Source organism: Hyla sarda, chromosome 1, assembly GCF_029499605.1.
Source record: "Hyla sarda isolate aHylSar1 chromosome 1, aHylSar1.hap1, whole genome shotgun sequence".
Lineage (NCBI taxonomy): Eukaryota > Metazoa > Chordata > Amphibia > Anura > Hylidae > Hyla > Hyla sarda.
The window spans coordinates 607,519,436-607,540,446 of record NC_079189.1 but is presented as its reverse complement, the minus strand read 5'-3'; the positions used below and the strand labels follow the sequence as shown (position 1 = coordinate 607,540,446).

Genomic DNA, 21,011 nt, shown 5'->3' with positions numbered 1-21,011 from the left:
AGCAGCCTCATATAGCGAATATTTATAGCAGTAAATAGCAGCAATACATGGTTAGCAGAAGTAATAGTATATAAGAAAAACCGTCCTATAGCAGCATTCTAGAGCAGCCTCACATACCCGCAAAGAAATAGCAGCAACAGGAAAATTATAAGATAACTGGTGGTGGTGAATAGTGAGGATGAATATATAATTAATATATATGCAAACATATTAATAGAAAAATAATAAATGATGGATATATACTCTATATGGGGATTCCATGATAAAAATCCACTAGCAATATGCGCTATACACTTCTACAAAACAATCCGCAAATACGGTACCTGCTACCTTAAATCAACATATATCCTACAAAAAATTGGTAGACTCAACAACCATCATAGTAATCCCATAATCTTTATTATAACAATAGACAATACATTTAAAAACATATAAATACACAGAACATCAACAGGAAATAATGGCCACAGGTATATGGTGGAATATACTGACTGGAGAAAGAGAAAATATTTTTCTCCCAGGACTAATGATAATGAAGGGGCATTTACTGGGTTCAGATAAGATGTACTAGGGGTGGGGGGGGGGGGGGGGGGAAGTGCTATAAACAGGCCAAAACCTAATATTCAAATTTGGAGGGTGGATGGTGGTATTAAGGGGGTGTGCAATATTATACTGTTTGGCCAATATGGCGGGCATTTTTTGCTGCTATTGTTGCACTTATGCACTTTCTTATTGAATATTAGGTTTTGGCCTGTTTATAGCACTTTCCCCCCCCCCCCCCCCCCACCCCTAGTACATCTTATGTGAACCCAGTAAATAGCACAAGTGATAATCTAGAATGGGAGGAATAAATACATGGTAAAAAAATTCAGATAATATAAATTCATAAAAAATTGCATAAAAAATTTACAAGGAGCTTTCAATAAGTTTGTTGAGGCTCCGCCTACTGTATCTGGCGCCCATTTTTTGTGTATTTAAGGAGCTCTTTGTGACATGTTGTTTATGCCAATCTGAGGAAGGAGGACTGTACCTCCAAAACGCGTCCGGTTTTTTATGTGTTAATAAACTTAGTGCTATATAGCGCTTCAACCATCCTTCAGCATCTGGCTTGAAATTTCTGGAATCAAGAACAGCAAAGTTTTATTTCCCTGTTCATTTCTTCAGGTAGGTAGTAAGGCAGACAGGTATGTAGGCCAGGTATGAAGGTATGTAGGAAGTTAGGCAGACAGGTATGTGGGCCAGGATGGGGGTGCAGCCAGGTATGTAGGTGCAGCCAGGTATGTGGGGGTTGCCAGGTATGTGGGCCAGGTATGTAGGGTAACCTCCTCTCCCTGGCAAGATGAAATAAAAACAAAAGTAAAAAACAAAACAAAAACATATACTCACTTGTCCCACGCAGTGATCTTCTCAGTTTCACAGGCGGCTGCGTCGTTCAGCCTCCACGGTGCAGGCGCTGATATGTGACGTCATCAGTGCCTGCACTGCGTGCTGCGCAGGGGTGGAGGTCACATCTCCTCTCTGTGACTTTTCAGCTATGTACGAATCAGCCATACACACAGCTGAAAGCGGTGCTAGCCTGGGGATTCGGGACGAGTGTCCTGGATCCCAAGTAGTGGCGGTGGGACATTTACCTGGCCAGGCCTCGGACGAAGTCCGATTAGGCCAGCTGGTCAGTCCGCCCCTGCAGACACAAAGTAAGCTAATACCACACAAACATTTGTACTGTTCTCACCTTTTAGTTAACATATTGAATACAGGCAATTCAAAGGATTAACCTTTCAACACAGAGCATCCACAGGTTGTTTGACGCTTCGGATGTGCGGCCGTCAGTCACAGAGCGACGGCAGATCGGGCTCCCTGCTGCGGCTGGGTACCTCTGTGTGTCAGCTTGTGACTTCTGCTGGGAAATCCACCGCTATGAGCACACACACACACACACTGAGCTGCAGGGAGCTCGCTCTTCTGTTCCTCTGTGACAGACGGACGCACATTTGAAGCGTCAAAAACCCTGTGGATGCGCTATGCCTGACCCTAACCTAAAGGAGTATTTCAAGATGTTGGAACTTTTAACCTATGTGCCCCTGATGCCAAGTTATGTATGGTGTCAGCGTGCTTGAATTACCTGGCTGGGGTGCCTGATGATATGTGCGGCCCATCTGTTCCTACTGCCGAGCCTGCGCTAAAGGGGTACTCTGCTGCTAAACATCTTATCCCCTATCCAAAGGATAGGTGATAAGATGCCGTGATCTTCCGCAGCACCTGGCGTTCTAAACAAACGTGGGTTCCTGCGGCAGTTGTCTTCCCATCAAAGCCACGCCCCCTCCATTCATGTCTATAGGAGGGGCCTGTCAGCTGACACGCCCCTCCCATAGACCTAATTAGAGGGGGCGTGGTGTGAAATCACGAGGGGGCGCGCCCGTAACATCATGATCATGGCCTCCGGCTACGAGCGCTCTCAACAAAATGTTCACAACTCTGGAGCACAGAAGTACCCCTATAATGTGACCTCCCTGTCACATAATCTCAGCACAGTCTGCAGACAGCTGGGAACGCATTCAACGCTGGCCCGAGGGGATAAAGAGATGGGCAACACACATCATCAGGGGGCTGGCTTGTCAGGGAAGATGAGAAGAAGCCAAGCCCCCTGTGATCAGCTGTTGTCTCAAGCCGCACAGGATCCCGGGAAAGGCTCGAGATGACGGTAATCCATAGGGAACAAGAATGCGGAACCTCCAGAGGCCAAAAAAATGCACGATCCACCCCAGTTAGGTAATTCAAGCACGTTGAGTCCATATATTACTTGGCATCAGGGACACATAGGTTAAAAGCTCCAGCATCCTGAAATACTCCTTTAGGGTAGGGTCACACAGCGCATTGGCAGCGTATTTGATGCTTCGGATGTGCGGCCGTCAGTCACAGAGCAATGACAGAGCGCGCTCCCTGCAGTTCTTTGTGTCCGCTCGTAGCGGGGGATTTCCTGACACACTACTACGTAGCTACATTCACTTAGCGATTTTGTGAGAACCTATTAATACACACAATCTTTGAAGACATTGTAAAATAAACTTGGTGTCAGGAGTAGGATCGTACGGAGAGGTCTAAGCAATCACTGAGCCGGACGCTTCTCACCATTCCCGTGTAATCCACAGCCATCTGCACGTTGTGCTGCTGTATACAGCCACAGAACACTATAGACACTTCTCCACGGCTTCTTGTGGACCCCACAAATTGTGTATAGAGCCCTGTATATAATGTTAGAATAGGAAAAAGAAGATTTCCTCAGTCGGCGCTGCATCGGTGAGAAATATAATGCAAAACTTTACATTAGTTTCCAAAGTTTGATTTTCCAATACGGAGGATATTTGCATATTCTATTGTTACTTGACGACCTATTACCACCACCCTACAGCAGCAGCACAGTGGACCCATCTTTTTGTACCCTTGCTATAAGGGAGATATGGAGATGATATATGCGTCCAAGCTGAGCAGTATATAAGACCTTGCCCTATCCAGCCCGTTTGTATCCTTTAATGCACGGGGCGCCGATTTCTGCCTGTTCCCTTTTGTTCTTCTTCTTTACGCCTGGAAATAATCTTGACCACTGCCCCCCCCCCCCCCCCCCCATTCATGCTGCTCTATGGGAGAGCAGGATATACCCTAGTGCAGCGCTCTCAGGTAACTATCGCAAACCAACCATTCTATGATCCCCGACTTCACACCTCTTGATTTGAAGAGGTTTTTCGAGCTTTTGTGATTGGTCGCCTCTCCTCAAAATAGGTGACAGGGTGGGGGCCTCACTTATTTTGAGGGATCTGCCCTCAGCTACACAGACTAGAGGGGTTATGGATGCTCCTATATGTGGAGCCCTCAGTATTTCTCCAATTTGGGAACCTCTGTACAGCCATGATGAAGGACAGATAACTGTCCCACCCTCGTCTGCTCTACCAATGAGGTGTTGTTACAAGAAATACAATAGAGTTTGAGAATTTTACGAATCTTGGAGCTCTTTTTGTATTTGTTTTCCACAGTGCCTTGCATAAGTATTCCCCCCCCCCCCCCCCCTTGGACTCTGTGGTTACAAACTGGAATTCAAATAGACTTTTACCAATTGATACACAACATGTAGTACTTCAAAAGTGCAAAATACATTTTATTGTGACACAATCATGATAATAAAAACGTGGACATCTGTTAGGTGCATAAGTATTCCATCCTGCCTCCCCATATTTTTATATACAGGGATCATAACTCTATGGAAACCTGGTAATTGGTTCTGAAGCTCCAAAATGTCATCCAAAAATAAGAAAAAGTGAGGATTAAAGAAAAATAAGTAGATAACTAATATAGATAAAGCAAATCCTTACATATAAAAGAAAGAAAGATCTGCTGGGAGCTGTAATCACTGTCTATGTAGAGGACAGGAGCTTCTTCAGGGTCCTGTACAGTACACAGTGTCCTAAAAAAGTAACATGGAGCCGCCCTCACCTGGAGCAGCTATCCCTGGCACAGGTAAAGAGTACAGAACATGCAATACCTCCCTGTACTGTAGGGGGAGCTACCAGACACCAGTCAGTGTATACACTTCAGTAATACAGGTAAAGAGTACAGAACATGTAATACCTCCCTGTACTGTAGGGGGCGCTACCAGACACCAGTCAGTGTATACACTTCAGTAATACAGGTAAAGAGTACAGAACATGTAATACCTCCCTGTACTGTAGGGGGCACTACCAGACACCAGTCAGTGCATACGCTTCAGTAATACAGGTAAAGAGTACAGAACATGTAATACCTCCCTGTACTGTAGGAGGCGCTACCAGATACCAGTCAGTGTATACATTTCAGTAATACAGGTAAAGAGTACAGAACATGTAATACCTCCCTGTACTGTAGGGGGCGCTACCAGACACCAGTCAGTGCATACACTACAGTAATACAGGTAAAGAGTAGTACATAACATGTAATACCTCCCTGTACTGTAGGGGGCGCTACCAGACACCAGTCAGTGCATACACTTCAGTAATACAGGTAAAGAGTAGTACAGAACATGTAATACCTCCCTGTACTGTAGGGGGCGCTACCAGACACCATTCAGTGCATACACTTCAGTAATACAGGTAAAGAGTAGTACAGAACATGTAATACCTCCCTGTACTGTAGGGGCCGCTACCAGACACCAGTCAGTGCATGTACTTCAGTAATACAGGTAAAGTGTAGTACAGAACATGTAATACCTCCCTGTACTGTAGGGGGCACTACCAGACACCAGTCAGTGCATACACCTCAGTAACACAGGTAAAGAGTACAGAACATGTAATACCTCCCTGTACTGTAGGGGGCGCTACCAGATACCAGTCAGTGTATACACTTCAGTAATACAGGTAAAGAGTACCGAACATGTAATACCTCCCTGTACTGTAGAGGGTGCTACCAGACACCAGTCAGTGCATACACTTCAGTAATACAGGTAAAGAGTACAGAACATGTAATACCTCCCTGTACTGTAGGGGGCGCTACCAGACACCAGTCAGTGCATACACTACAGTAATACAGGTAAAGAGTAGTACATAACATGTAATACCTCCCTGTACTGTAGGGGGCGCTACCAGACACCAGTCAGTGCATACACTTCAGTAATACAGGTAAAGAGTAGTACAGAACATGTAATACCTCCCTGTACTGTAGGGGGCGCTACCAGACACCATTCAGTGCATACACTTCAGTAATACAGGTAAAGAGTAGTACAGAACATGTAATACCTCCCTGTACTGTAGGGGGCGCTACCAGACACCAGTCAGTGCATGTACTTCAGTAATACAGGTAAAGTGTAGTACAGAACATGTAATACCTCCCTGTACTGTAGGGTGCACTACCAGACACCAGTCAGTGCATACACCTCAGTAACACAGGTAAAGAGTACAGAACATGTAATACCTCCCTGTACTGTAGGGGGCGCTACCAGACACCAGTCAGTGCATACACTTCAGTAATACAGGTAAAGAGTACAGAACATGTAATACCTCCCTGTACTGTAGGGGGCGCTACCAGACACCAGTCAGTGCATACACTTCAGTAATACAGGTAAAGAGTACAGAACATGTAATACCTCCCTGTACTGTAGGGGGCGCTACCAGACACCAGTCAGTGCATACACTTCAGTAATACAGGTAAAGAGTACAGAACATGTAATACCTCCCTGTACTGTAGGGGGCGCTACCAGACACCAGTCAGTGTATACACTTCAGTAATACAGGTAAAGAGTACAGAACATGTAATACCTCCCTGTACTGTAGGGGGCGCTACCAGACACCAGTCAGTGCATACACTTCAGTAATACAGGTAAAGAGTACAGAACATGTAATACCTCCCTGTACTGTAGAGGCGCTACCAGACACCAGTCAGTGCATACACTTCAGTAACACAGGTAAAGAGTACAGAACATGTAATACCTCCCTGTACTGTAGGGGGCGCTACAAGATACCAGTCAGTGTATACACTTCAGTAATACAGGTAAAGAGTACAGAACATGTAATACCTCCCTGTACTGTATGGGGTGCTACCAGACACCAGTCAGTGCATACACTTCAGTAATACAGGTAAAGAGTACAGAACATGTAATACCTCCCTGTACTGTAGGGGGCGCTACCAGACACCAGTCAGTGTATACACTTCAGTAATACAGGTAAAGGGTACAGAACATGTAATACCTCCCTGTACTGTAGGGGGCGCTACCAGACACCAGTCAGTGCATACACTTCAGTAATACAGGTAAAGAGTACAGAACATGTAATACCTCCCTGTACTGTAGGGGGCGCTACCAGACACCAGTCAGTACATGCGCTTCAGTAATACAGGTAAAGAGTACAGAACATGTAATACCTCCCTGTACTGTAGGGGCGCTACCAGACACCAGTCAGTACATGCACTTCAGTAATACAGGTAAAGAGTACAGAACATGTAATACCTCCCTGTACTGTAGGGGGCGCTACCAGACACCAGTCAGTGCATACACTTCAGTAATACAGGTAAAGAGTACAGAACATGTAATACCTCCCTTATGTGATACCGCTACCCTACGGCAGCAGCATAGTGAATTTATGTCCCCTCATCCAGAGAGTCATATGTGCATACTTCATGCGCTCCAGATGAGCAGCATATAGAACCCTGTTCTATCCCTTGTTAATTAGCGTTAACTCCTTAACGGAACAAGACGTATATTTACGTCCTGCGCCGGCTTCTGCGATATAACACGGGGTCACGTGGTGACCCTGCTTCATATCGGGTCGGTCCTGGCAGCCATCTACGGCCGTGAAGTCGAGAGCTGATAACACTAATAAATGCCATGCTATTGCATGGTAGTGATCAGTGTAACCATATGGGGGCTATAACATTGAAAAAAAAAAAAGAAAATAAAGTGTTAATAAATGTGATGTAACCCCTTCTCTAATAAAAACTCTGTATCACCCCCCTTTTCCCATTTAAAAAAAAACTGTGTAAATAAACATGTGGTATCGCCACGTGCGGAAATGTCCGATTTATAAAAAATATATCGTTAATTAAACCGCACGATCAATGGCGTACGCGCCAAAAAATTCCAAAGACCAAAATAGTGTATTTTTGGACACTTTTTATATCATGAAAAAAATGAATAAGAAGCGATCAACAAGTCCGATCAATACAAAAATGGTACCGATAAAAACTTCAGATCAAGGTGCAAAAAATGAGCCCTCATACCGCCCAATAGGCAGAAAAATAAAAAAGTTATAGGGGTCAGAAAATGACAATTTTAAACGTATACATTTTCCTGCATGTAGTTATGATTTTTTTCAGAAGTGCGACAAAATCAAACCTATATAAGTAGGGGATCATTTTAATCGTATGGACCTACAGAATAATGAGAAGGTGTCAAAGTAGAATTGGTTAACCCCAGGGCAAAAGCCCGGGGTAAAAAAAAACCTTTAGAATCAACCCCTTAAAAATTAATTAATAAAGGTATATTTAAAACACTGCTCTGTGCCCCCAATGGGTTAAAATGTTATCAGGGCAGACCCTGTATACTGTAAATATATATGGAGTGAACACTCCCTTTCACTAAGTAGTATGGCTCTGCAGTGCCATTATGAGGTCCGTACTGATATATTAAAGGCACTCAATTGCCCGCCTCTACATGTTTCGCCGCCTCCACAGCATTTTCAAGAGGCAAGAGTGGCAATCAATCAATCAATGATTGCCACTCTTGCCTCTTGAAAACGCTGTGGAGACGGCGAAACATGTAGAGGCGGGCAATTGAGTGCTTTTAATATATCAGTACGGACCTCATAATGGCACTGCAGAGCCATACTACTTAGTGAAAGGGAGTGTTCACTCCATATATATTTACAGTATACAGGGTCAGCCCTGATAACATTTTAACCCATTGGGGGCACAAAGCATTGTTTTAAATGCATACAATAAAAGTTACTTTTTAAGGGGTTGATTCTAAAGTTTTTTTTTACCCCGGGCTTTTGCCCTGGGGTTAGGTTTTTGTCAATAATAAGGGCCCCTTTTCTGCCCTAGGGTCATTTGGATTTATTGTCAAAGTAGAATTGGTGGTGCAAAAATTTATATGGGTTTTTAGGTGCAAAATTGAAAGGGTCATGACTTTTAAAAGGTAAGGAGGGAAAAACGAAAGTGGAAAAACGCTTGGTACTTAAGGACTTTTTGTTTGCAATGTTATAGCCCCCACAGGGGGATACAACATGCAGTACATTGATTGCAGACACTCATTAATGCTATGCCATAGCATTGCATTGAACAGTGTTATCATTACACATATACAGCTCTACTGTGTACACATACAGCTCAACTACATGTACATTACACATATACAGCTCTACTGTGTACACATACAGCTCAGCTACATGCACAATACACATATACAGCTCTACTGTGTACACATACAGCTCAGCTACATGCACATTACACATATACAGCTCTACTGTGTACACATACAGCTCCGCTACATGTTCATTACATATACAGCTCTACTGTTTACACATACAGCCCAGCTACATGTACATTACACATATACAGCTCTACTGTGTACACATACAGCTCAGCTACATGTACATTACACACAGCTCTACTGTGTACACATACAGCTCAGCTACATGTACATTACACATATACAGCTCTACTGTGTACACATACAGCTCAGCTACATGTACATTACACATATACAGCACTACTGTGTACACATACAGCTCAGCTACATGTACATTACACATATACAGCTCAGCTACATGTACATTACATATATACAGCTCTACTGTGTACACATACAGCTCAGCTACATGTACATTACACATATACAGCACTACTGTGTACACATACAGCTCAGCTACATGTACATTACACATATACAGCACTACTGTGTACACATACAGCTCAGCTACATGTACATTACACATATACAGCTCTACTGTGTACACATACAGCTCAGCTACATGCACATTACACATATACAGCTCTACTGTGTACACATACAGCTCAGCTACATGCACATTACACATATACAGCTCTACTGTGTACACATACAGCTCAGCTACATGCACATTATACATATACAGCTCTACTGTGTACACATACAGCTCAGCTACATGCACATTACACATATACAGCTCTACTGTGTACACATACAGCTCAGCTACATGTACATTACACATATACAGCTCTACTGTGTACACATACAGCTCAGCTACATGTACATTACACATATACAGCTCTACTGTGTACACATACAGCTCAGCTACATGTACATTACACATATACAGCTCTACTGTGTACACATACAGCTCAGCTACATGTACATTACACATATACAGCTCTACTGTGTACACATACAGCTCAGCTACATGTACATTACACATATACAGCTCTACTGTGTACACATACAGCTCAGCTACATGCACATTACACATATACAGCTCTGTGTACACATACAGCTCAGCTACATGCACATTACACATATACAGCTCTGCTGTGTACACATACAGCTCAGCTACATGTACATTACACACATACAGCTCTACTGTGTACACATACAGCTCAGCTACATGTACATTACACATATACAGCTCTACTGTGTACACATACAGCTCAGCTACATGTACATTACACATATACAGCTCTACTGTGTACACATACAGCTCAGCTACATGCACATTACACATATACAGCTCTACTGTGTACACATACAGCTCAGCTACATGTACATTACACATATACAGCTCTACTGTGTACACATACAGCTCAGCTACATGCACATTACACATATACAACTCTACTGTGTGCACATACAGCTCAGCTACATGTACATTACACATATACAGCTCTACTGTGTACACATACAGCTCAGCTACATGTACATTACACATATACAGCTCTACTGTGTACACATACAGCTCAGCTACATGTACATTACACATATACAGCTCTACTGTGTACACATACAGCTCAGCTAAATGCACATTACACATATACAGCTCTACTGTGTACACATACAGCTCAGCTACATGCACATTACACATATACAGCTCTACTGTGTACACATACAGCTCAGCTACATGTACATTACACATATACAGCTCTACTGTGTACACATACAGCTCAGCTACATGCACATTACACATATACAGCTCTACTGTGTACACATACAGCTCAGCTACATGCACATTACACATATACAGCACTACTGTGTACACATACAGCTCAGCTACATGCACATTACACATATACAGCTCTACTGTGTACACATACAGCTCAGCTACATGTACATTACACATATACAGCTCTACTGTGTACACATACAGCTCAGCTACATGCACATTACACATATACAGCTCTGCTGTGTACACATACAGCTCAGCTACATGTACATTACACACATACAGCTCTACTGTGTACACATACAGCTCAGCTACATGCACATTACACATATACAGCTCTACTGTGTACACATACAGCTCAGCTACATGCACATTACACATATACAGCACTACTGTGTACACATACAGCTCAGCTACATGCACATTACACATATACAGCTCTACTGTGTACACATACAGCTCAGCTACATGCACATTACACATATATACAGCACTACTGTGTACACATACAGCTCAGCTACATGTACATTACACATATACAGCTCTGTGTACACATACAGCTCAGCTACATGCACATTACACATATACAGCTCTGCTGTGTACACATACAGCTCAGCTACATGTACATTACACACATACAGCTCTACTGTGTACACATACAGCTCAGCTACATGCACATTACACACATACAGCTCAGCTACATGCACATTACACACAGCTCTGCTGCAGACATATATAACACACACATACACAGCTCTGCACCACGCACATCACACACACACAGCTCTGCTGCATACACATAACTTCAGCTCATCCAGCAGCGATCACAACCAGCACAGCAGAGTCCTGCATACACTGAGCAGATGAGCCTAGAGCAGCAGCCCCTGATCATGTGACTCCTCCTCCTCCATGTGACTGATCACATGACGGTGACATCATCGCAGGTCCTGTAAGGACAGGGTGAGCACACGTCTCCTGTACTGCTTTGTAGAAGAAGAATTTTGGTAGTTATATAAGTCATTATTATTGTTATATAGTTATTATTAGATATTGTGCAGGTTATTGTTATGATTATTGTTATATAGTTATTATTAGATATTGTACAGGTTATTGTTATGATTATTATTGTTATATAGTTATTATTAGATATTGTGCAGGTTATTTTCTATGATTATTATTGTTATATAGTTATTATTAGATATTGTACAGGTTATTGTTATGATTATTATTATTATATAGTTATTATTAGATATTGTACAGGTTATTGTTATGATTATTATTGTTATATAGTTATTATTAGATATTGTACAGGTTATTGTTATGATTATTATTGTTATATAGTTGTTATTAGATATTGTACAGGTTATTGTTATGATTATTATTATATAATTATTATTAGATATTGTACAGGTTATTGTTATGATTATTATTGTTATATAGTTATTATTAGATATTCTGCAGGTTATTGTTATGATTATTATTGTTATATAGTTATTATTAGATATTGTACAGGTTATTGTTATGATTATTATTATATCGTTATTATTAGATATTGTGCAGGTTATTGTTATGATTATTATTATATAGTTATTATTAGATATTGTGCAGGTTATTGTTATGATTATTATTATTATATAGTTATTATTAGATATTGTGCAGGTTATTGTTATGATTATTATTATTATATAGTTATTATTAGATATTGTACAGGTTATTGTTATGATTATTATTATATAGTTATTATTAGATATTGTACAGGTTATTGTTATGATTATTATTATATAGTTATTAGATATTGTACAGGTTATTGTTATGATTATTATTATATAGTTATTATTAGATATTGTACAGGTTATTGTTATGATTATTATTATATAGTTATTAGATATTGTACAGGTTATTGTTATGATTATTATTATATAGTTATTATTAGATATTGTACAGGTTATTGTTATGATTATTATTATATAGTTAGTATTAGATATTGTGCAGGTTATTGTTATGATTATTATTGTTATATAGTTATTATTAGATATTGTGCAGGTTATTGTTATGATTATTGTTATATAGTTATTATTAGATATTGTGCAGGTTATTGTTATGATTATTATTATTATATAGTTATTATTAGATATTGTGCAGGTTATTGTTTTGATTATTATTATTATTATATAGTTATTATTAGATATTGTGCAGGTTATTGTTATGATTATTATTATATAGTTATTAGATATTGTACAGGTTATTGTTATGATTATTATTGTTATATAGTTATTATTAGATATTGTGCAGGTTATTGTTATGATTATTATTGTTATATAGTTATTATTAGATATTGTACAGGTTATTGTTATGATTATTATTATTATATAGTTATTATTAGATATTGTACAGGTTATTGTTATGATTATTATTGTTATATAGTTATTATTAGATATTGTACAGGTTATTGTTATGATTATTATTGTTATATAGTTATTATTAGATATTGTGCAGGTTATTGTTATGATTATTATTATATAGTTATTATTAGATATTGTGCAGGTTATTGTTATGATTATTATTATATAGTTATTATTAGATATTGTACAGGTTATTGTTATAATTATTATTGTTATATAGTTGTTATTAGATATTGTACAGGTTATTGTTATGATTATTATTATTATATAGTTATTATTAGATATTGTGCAGGTTATTGTTATGATTATTATTATATAGTTATTATTAGATATTGTACAGGTTATTGTTATGATTATTATTGTTATATATAGTTATTATATATTGTACAGGTTATTGTTATGATTATTATTATTATATAGTTATTATTAGATATTCTGCAGGTTATTGTTATGATTATTATTGTTATATAGTTATTATTAGATATTGTACAGGTTATTGTTATGATTATTGTTATATATAGTTATTATATATTCTGCAGGTTATTGTTATGATTATTATTGTTATATAGTTATTATATATTGTACAGGTTATTGTTATGATTATTATTATTATATAGTTATTATTAGATATTCTGCAGGTTATTGTTATGATTATTATCGTTATATAGTTATTATTAAATATTCTGTAGGTTATTGTTATGATTGTTATTGTTATATAGTTATTATTAGATATTATTCTGCAGGTTATTGTTATGATTATTATTTTTATGGCAAATCTATGTTTATAAAATTTTCAATTATTGACATAATGCTAACCATAATGGAGCGATGAAACACATAAGAAGTATAAAACATAACCCACTATTCATCAGGGAAAGTAGAACGTCAAAGTCAAGAACCAAGAGAAGAAGGAAAGAAAGAGTGGTAAAATAAAGGTCAGAGTAACAGGAAAGACGAGAAGGAAGAGAGGGAGGCACAGAAAAAAAAGACATAGACGAGACCAGACCAAGCGCATACAACAAAGAAGGAAGACAGGACACTACAAAAATAGGAGGGGGAGGAAATAGGGGGGAAGGAAGGGAGAGTGATGGGAGCAGAATGAGAGAGGCACCCAGGGAGTCAGCACAGGGGCCTATGACAACCAGGCTGTGAAGGCAGGGGACTCCCTAAACGAATCCCAGGGGGGTGCCAGACAGCAAAAAGCTGTGTGTGTCTATCCTGATCATACGTTATAAGCTCCTCCATCCTACAGAACTTGTTCAATGTCTCCACAAACTCCAACTTCGACGGGGGAGTGGAGGATTTCCAATGACGAGGAATAACAGTACGTACGGCACTCAAAAAGTGCTGTAGTAATCCCCCTTTAGCTCGTGGAATGGAGGAGGAATAGAGTGATAGTAGGGCAGGAAGAGGAGAGGGTACAACGTTGTCAGAACAAAATTGGTTAAACAAGGCGAATACAGACGTCCAGAATGGCTGAATCCGGGGACAGTCCCACCAGATGTGGAGATAGGACTCCACATCATTACTGCAGCGCCAACAAGTGTCCGACTCCGTCTGGAACATGGTATGAAGCCTATCTGGACATCTGTACCACCTGAAGCTCCTGTGATCAGGGTCCTCACTCCTCTTGTCTCCTCCTCATAGATTGTATCTTGAAATTACGCTCCTGCGAATGAGAGGAAAGAGAGGTTTTGTGTGTTAAAATAAACAACTTGGACAGGTCCGAATCCGATATAGATACACCCAAATCTGCTTCCCACTTATGGATGTAAGGGGGTTTAACATTAGTCTCCGTCTCCTCCTGCAACGCTCCATAGATTTGAAAAACAACATGGGAGGGAGAACTAGACCCCACACACAACTGCTCAAAGGGAGTAAGCTGTCTAAGATCCAGTCTCTAGGGTGTAGAGAGTTGTAGAACTGCTGCAGTAGCCTATATAAGAGCCAGGAACACGAGGGGTGGGAGGCCCGGGAGGGGAGCCAATAAGATCCGAACCAGTAAGGGCCTGATGCATGCGAGGGAGTGAAGTCGTCGGGGGTCCCAAGAGATCGTGGATGTCCTGAGGGTCAGCAAATTGGGGGTTACTGAAGAGGGGGGTTAAGGGACCAGGTTTACTAGTTAAAGGCCATTTTCCCAGTGCCAAGTTCCAGATGGGAAGCAAAACCCTGGATAGGTATGGAAGTTCTGAGCCCGGGGGGCGGAGATCAGGGGGGATCCAGGGCAGCGCTGCGAGGTGGAGAGAGGATAAAAGTGTCTAAAGGGTAACCCACTGCTTGGAGTTGGAGAGCTGACAGAGATCAACAATCCTGGTGCAGACCGTGGTAATGTAGTAAAGACGGAAATCTGGGAGACCAACTCCTCCCTTCTCTTTGCGTCTAATCAGTATGCGATGAGCCAGTCGCCGGCCTCCAGGAGACCACAGAAACCGGGAACAAATGGAGTGAAGATGTGCCAGGTAAGCTACAGGTACACGTATGAGCAAGGTCTACATCAGGTATAGCACCCTGGGAAGCACATCCATCTTCAAAGCGGCCATTTTCCCAAACCAGGATAATGTGAGGAGGCGCCACTGTCTCAGGTCGTTCTCAATAGTGGACAGCAGGGGATAGAAGTTAAGAGTGAGCAAGGAATCTAGGTCTGCAGCAAGGTGAACCCCAAGGTAACGGAGGGAACGGTGTTGAAGTCGAAAGGTGAATTGAGAGGTTAGCTACGCAGGGGTGTCTTGGGGGAGAGAGATGTTCAGTAGTTCAGACTTGTGAGTGTTCACCTTGAAGTTCGAAACAGCCCTAAAGGCCGAGAATTCGGAGAGCACGACAGGAAGGGAAGTGTGTGGGGAGGTGACATACAATAGAAGTTGTGAATCATTGAAGGGAGCAGGGAGCCCAGGCGTAACGCCAAAAGCTTAGCGTACAACTTGAGGTCTGTATTTAATAGAGAAATGGGGCGATAGTTGCTGCATAGTCCAACATCTCTATCTGGTTTAGGGATCAACACTATATGCACCATTAGGGACTGAGGAGGGAAGCAAGCTCCTGCCGCCACCGCATGAAAAGAGGCAAGCATGGGAGTCAAGAGGCAAGCATGGGAGTCCATCAGGACACAGACTTTTGCCGTTCTTCAAGCCAGAGATCGCAGATAAAAGTTCCTCAGTCCCCAATGGCGCCTCCAATGCCTCCCAGGACGCAGGGGGTGGTGTGGGCAATTTATACAATGAAAGATATGTTCTGATCTTATCACGAAGAGTATCAGGAGGAAGATCAGCGTAGTGACGCCGGATATTGTAGAGGGATTCATAATAGGAGCGGAATTCCTCCACAATATGGGAGGTGGTGTGAACCCGCCCCCATGAAGCAGAGTGCAGGGAAAGAACATACGTGGAGGAGAGCTTAGGGTGTAGGGCTCTAGATAACCAAGCTCTAGATAACCACAGGGGTCAGCATACTCATAGTAAGCCCTAAGGGTGCATTCAGAAAGACAGAACGATTTCTTGTCCAAGCAGGATAACAGTTTCTGCCTCGTAGTGGAGATGCAGGCTTGGGTATCTATGGTAAAGATCCGCTTATTAAGGGCCTCAAGGGAAGCAAGTTCAGCAAAAAGATCCGTCAGAGTCCGAAAAGCAGTTTTTTGGAGTTGAGCCCCATGTGCTATAAACACCCCCCTTAGCATACATTTAAGCACTTCCCATTTCACCGGGGCTGGGGTTTCATCTGAGCTTAAAAGCAAAATCGGAAATGGCCCGAAGGATCTCAGCGCTCCACAGCTCATCCCTGAGGAGATGGTCATCGAGTCTCCAGGTAAAAGGGCGGGGTTCTGGAGGGGAGGAAAAGAACTTGGCAAGGATCGGGCGTTATCAGAACATACCATATTGTCAATGGAAGAGCGCGGGGCAAGGGACAGGAGGGGGTGACTAACAAATATCATGTCCAACCGACTATAGGAGCAGTGTGTGGGCGAATAGTAGGTATAGTCCTTATCATTAGGATGGAGGACCCTCCACAAATCTATAAGTTTACGCGAGTGGAACTCCTTATGCAATCTACTGAGCGCTGCAAAGGAAAGCGAAGACTTACCAGAGGAAGAATCAACAGTCAGGTCCCATATCCAGTTGAAATCCCTGCCCATAATGACCTGAGAGGTACTAGCAAAAGAGTCCAGGTGAGTCAGGAAGTCAAGATCAAAAGCTACCTGGCCCTGGTTAGGGAAATAAACAGAGACTGCAAAAACAGATAGCGACCCATTGGGTCCTCCAGTACTTTAGTGACAGAGGGCAGAAAGGTTCTATGAAAAGCTATAGACACACCTTTGGACTTAGCAGAAGGGTTCATATAGTGGTACCAAACAGGATAGTTACGGTCTTTAATGGACGGAAAGAAGGAGGAAAGAAGCAGCATAATATAACATATGTGAAGGAAAGAATAGAACATCCCCTAACCGCAGAAAAATAAAATAAGAACAAAAGGCACAGCAAAATTAGTAGTGCAACGCAGAGTAATACATGGTAAAATCATGAAACTGTATAAACAGTATCAGAACACAGTCGGTACTTAGGCATCCAGAGGACACAGACAATCAGTCACCAGCGTAAGAGGCCAAGCAAGTCGGGACCTCAGATGGGCCCAGGCAGGAGAGCGTCTCATGGGGGATTTGACAGAGGGGACCCCCTGGCCAGTGATGGAGACTTGCAAGGTACAGATTGCCATTTCTCCGTGGTAGGAGGCAGCACAGGACAGTGGAGTCGGCCACTCAGGGAGGGCAACCATGGGGAGTTCCAGTGTAGCCAGGAACTTGGGAAGGTCACCCAGCTGACAAAAAATAGCGGTCTTGCCCCCATGACGGACGATTAGTTGGAAGGGAAATCCCCAATGATTAGGGATAGAGTGGGATTGCAGTAAGTCCAGCGGGGCTTCAGTGCCCTCCGCAACTGGAGGGTGCGTCTGGCAAGATCCGGGAACAAGGTGACTTGTGCGCCCCCAAAGTCCACAGGTCCATAGTCTCTAGCAGCCAGCATGATTTTATCTTTTTCTTTGAAGAAATGCACCCGGCATATAACATCCCTAGGGGGTGCGTTGTCCGGTGGCCTCTGGCCCAGGGAGCGGTGTATGCGGTCTAACTCCACAGGGCCCTGGGAGTCAGAAGGCGGCAGCAGCACCGCAAAAATCTTCTGGGCCGCAGTATCCAGGTCAGAGGGGGCGACCGACTTCGGGATACCCCGCAATCTAAAATCTAATATTATTACGGCGGTGCCGGTTCTCGAGATCTTCTTGGTGGGAGAATCGCTCTGCAATTTGTAAGGAATGTGTTACGCCGAGCGCTCCGGGTCCCTGCTCCTCCCCGGAGCGCTCACGGCGTCTTTCTCCCTGCAGCGCCCCGGTCAGACTCGCTGACCGGGAGCGCTGCACTGACATTGTCGGCGGGGATGCGATTCGCATAGCGGGACGCGCCCGCTCGCGAATCGCATCCCAAGTCACTTACCCGTCCCGGTCCCCGGCTGTCATGTGCTGGCGCACGCGGCTCCGCTCTCTAGGGCGCGCGCGCGCCAGCTCTCTGACGCTTAAAGGGCCAGTGCACCAATGATTGGTGCCTGGCCCAATTAGCTTAATTAGCTTCCACCTGCTCCCTGGCTATATCACATCACTTCCCCTGCACTCCCTTGCCGGATCTTGTTGCCTTGTGCCAGTGAAAGCGTTTAGTGTTGTCCAAGCCTGTGTTACCTGATCTCCTGCTATCCATTTTGACTACGAACCTTGCCGCCTGCCCCGACCTTCTGCTACGTCTGACCTTGCCTCTGCCTAGTCCTTCTGTCCCACGCCTTCTCAGCAGTCAGCGAGGTTGAGCCGTTGCTAGTGGATAAGACCTGGTTGCTACTGCCGCAGCAAGACCATCCCGCTTTGCGGCGGGCTCTGGTGAACACCAGTAGCCTCTTAGAACCGGTCCACCAGCACGGTCCACGCCAATCCCTCGCTGACACAGTGGATCCACAACCTGTAAGCCGAATCGTGACAGAATGTTCCTGCAGTACCTTAGAGTGTGAGTCCACACAGACTTGCAGGGCATCATGGCTCTGGTCCAGGGAGTGTATCTCTCCCTTCACGAACTCCGTCTCCTTCTTTTAAGTGCTTTCAAGCCGGGAGATACATCGCTCAAAATCATGCTTGGTCGGGAGAGCCTTTAGGTATGACTTAATATCCCAGTCGCTCCCTGACTCATCACCTTCCGAATCTCCGGGATCAGACCTCTGGGAGAGCGCTGGGGAGCCCGAGCCCGTCCGTCCCATGTCCCTAGCCAGGGACCGAGATCGCGTGGTGGCGGCTATCTCTGCTGTAGATGCACCGGTCTGCAGGGCGGATTGACTCCCAAACAAGCGGGTGATGTCTCCGGAGTCTCCCAAAAGTTGGTTAGCAAGGTTTCTGCGTTTTTTATGTCGCGGCATAAGTGCAGGGTGACGGGGTATAGCTGTTAAAATAGCGGGGAAGGAGCTGGTGGGAGAGCGGAGCGGAGCAGAGAACGTCCTCATTCCTCCATAGGCAAGCCACGCCCCATCATGATTATTATTTTTATATAGTTATTAGATATTGTGCAGGTTATTGTTATGATTATTATTGTTATATAGTTATTATTAGATATTGTGCAGGTTATTGTTATGATTATTATTGTTATATAGTTATTATTAGATATTGTGCAGGTTATTGTTATGATTATTATTGTTATATAGTTATTATTAGATATTGTGCAGGTTATTGTTATGATTATTATTGTTATATAGTTATTATTAGATATTGTACAGGTTATTGTTATGATTATTATTGTTATTTAGTTGTTATTAGATATTGTACAGGTTATTGTTATGAATATTATTGTTATATAGTTATTATTAGATACACTGTTCTACAGGTAAAAAGTTGCGAGCATGAAAACAGCTGTTCTTACATAATTTTGAGGTGCTAAAAATGAAAATAACATAAAAAAATATATATTGGCTCCAGTTTCCATGATATAAGCAACCAACTAATGAAGTAAGGTTTATGAAATGCATGATGCAACTTACACCATAGATTACATAGTCAGTATTGGTAACCAATAGAAAACCGCCAAGCGTACCAAGGTGATGCAATTTTTGCTAATATTACGTCACCAAATTCTATAACATTCATATATAAATATATCTGTTGTTTGGCAAATTTAGGGTGGGTTCATACTGTGTTTACTAACTACAGGACCCGACCCCCTTCTCATTCATTTGAATGAGCCGACCAGAGTCACTGGTTGGCTAATTTTTGCCCCGTATGCCGTTTTTTGGACTGGACTGAAAACCGCAGCGTACCACTGTTTTCAGTCCGGTTCGAAAACCAGATGAAGGGCGAAAATGAGCCTGCCGAAGTCACTATGTGACTCTGGTCGGCTCATTCAAATGAATGAGAAGGGGGTCAGGTCCCGTAGTTAGTAAACGCAATATGAACCCACCCTAAATTTGCCAAACAATAGTTACTGTGACTTTTATAGAATTTGGTGACATAATATTAGCTAATATTGCATCATCTCGGTACGCTTGGCGGTTTTCTACTGGTCACCAATACTGACTATGTAATCTATGGTGTAAGTTGCATTTTGCATTTTATAAACCTTTCTTCATTAGTTGGTTTCTAGTTTCTATGGAAACTAAAGCCAATATAAATTTTTTATGTTATTTTCGTTTTTAGCACCCCAAAATTATGTAAGAAGAGCTGTTTTCATGCTCGCAACTTTTTACCTGTAGAACAGTGTTATTTGGCTATTACCTGTAGTTGGAAAATGTTAAATGTCCGTTGCATGAAAACTAGAGCCAACTAACAAATGTAATTATTATATTTGAATTCGGCATGTGAAATTCATGAAAGGGGTTCTCCGCTGCTCAGCGTTTGGAATAAACTGTTCCGAACGCTGGACATGGTGACGGGAGCTTGTGATGTCATAGCCCTGCCC

The 21,011-nt window shown here is 42.4% G+C and overlaps 1 protein-coding gene across 1 annotated transcript in view; it reads left to right on the top strand.

The window, feature by feature from the left end:
* The first annotated feature begins 11,607 nt into the window (after positions 1-11,607).
* The window catches only part of LOC130297399 (oocyte zinc finger protein XlCOF22-like), a 41,050-nt gene continuing 31,646 nt past the window's right edge, over positions 11,608-21,011 (top strand). Inside the window, exon 1 of the mRNA XM_056549838.1 lies at positions 11,608-11,650. The gene's annotated coding sequence lies outside the window, so the exon portion shown is untranslated. The remainder of the gene's footprint in view (positions 11,651-21,011) is intronic.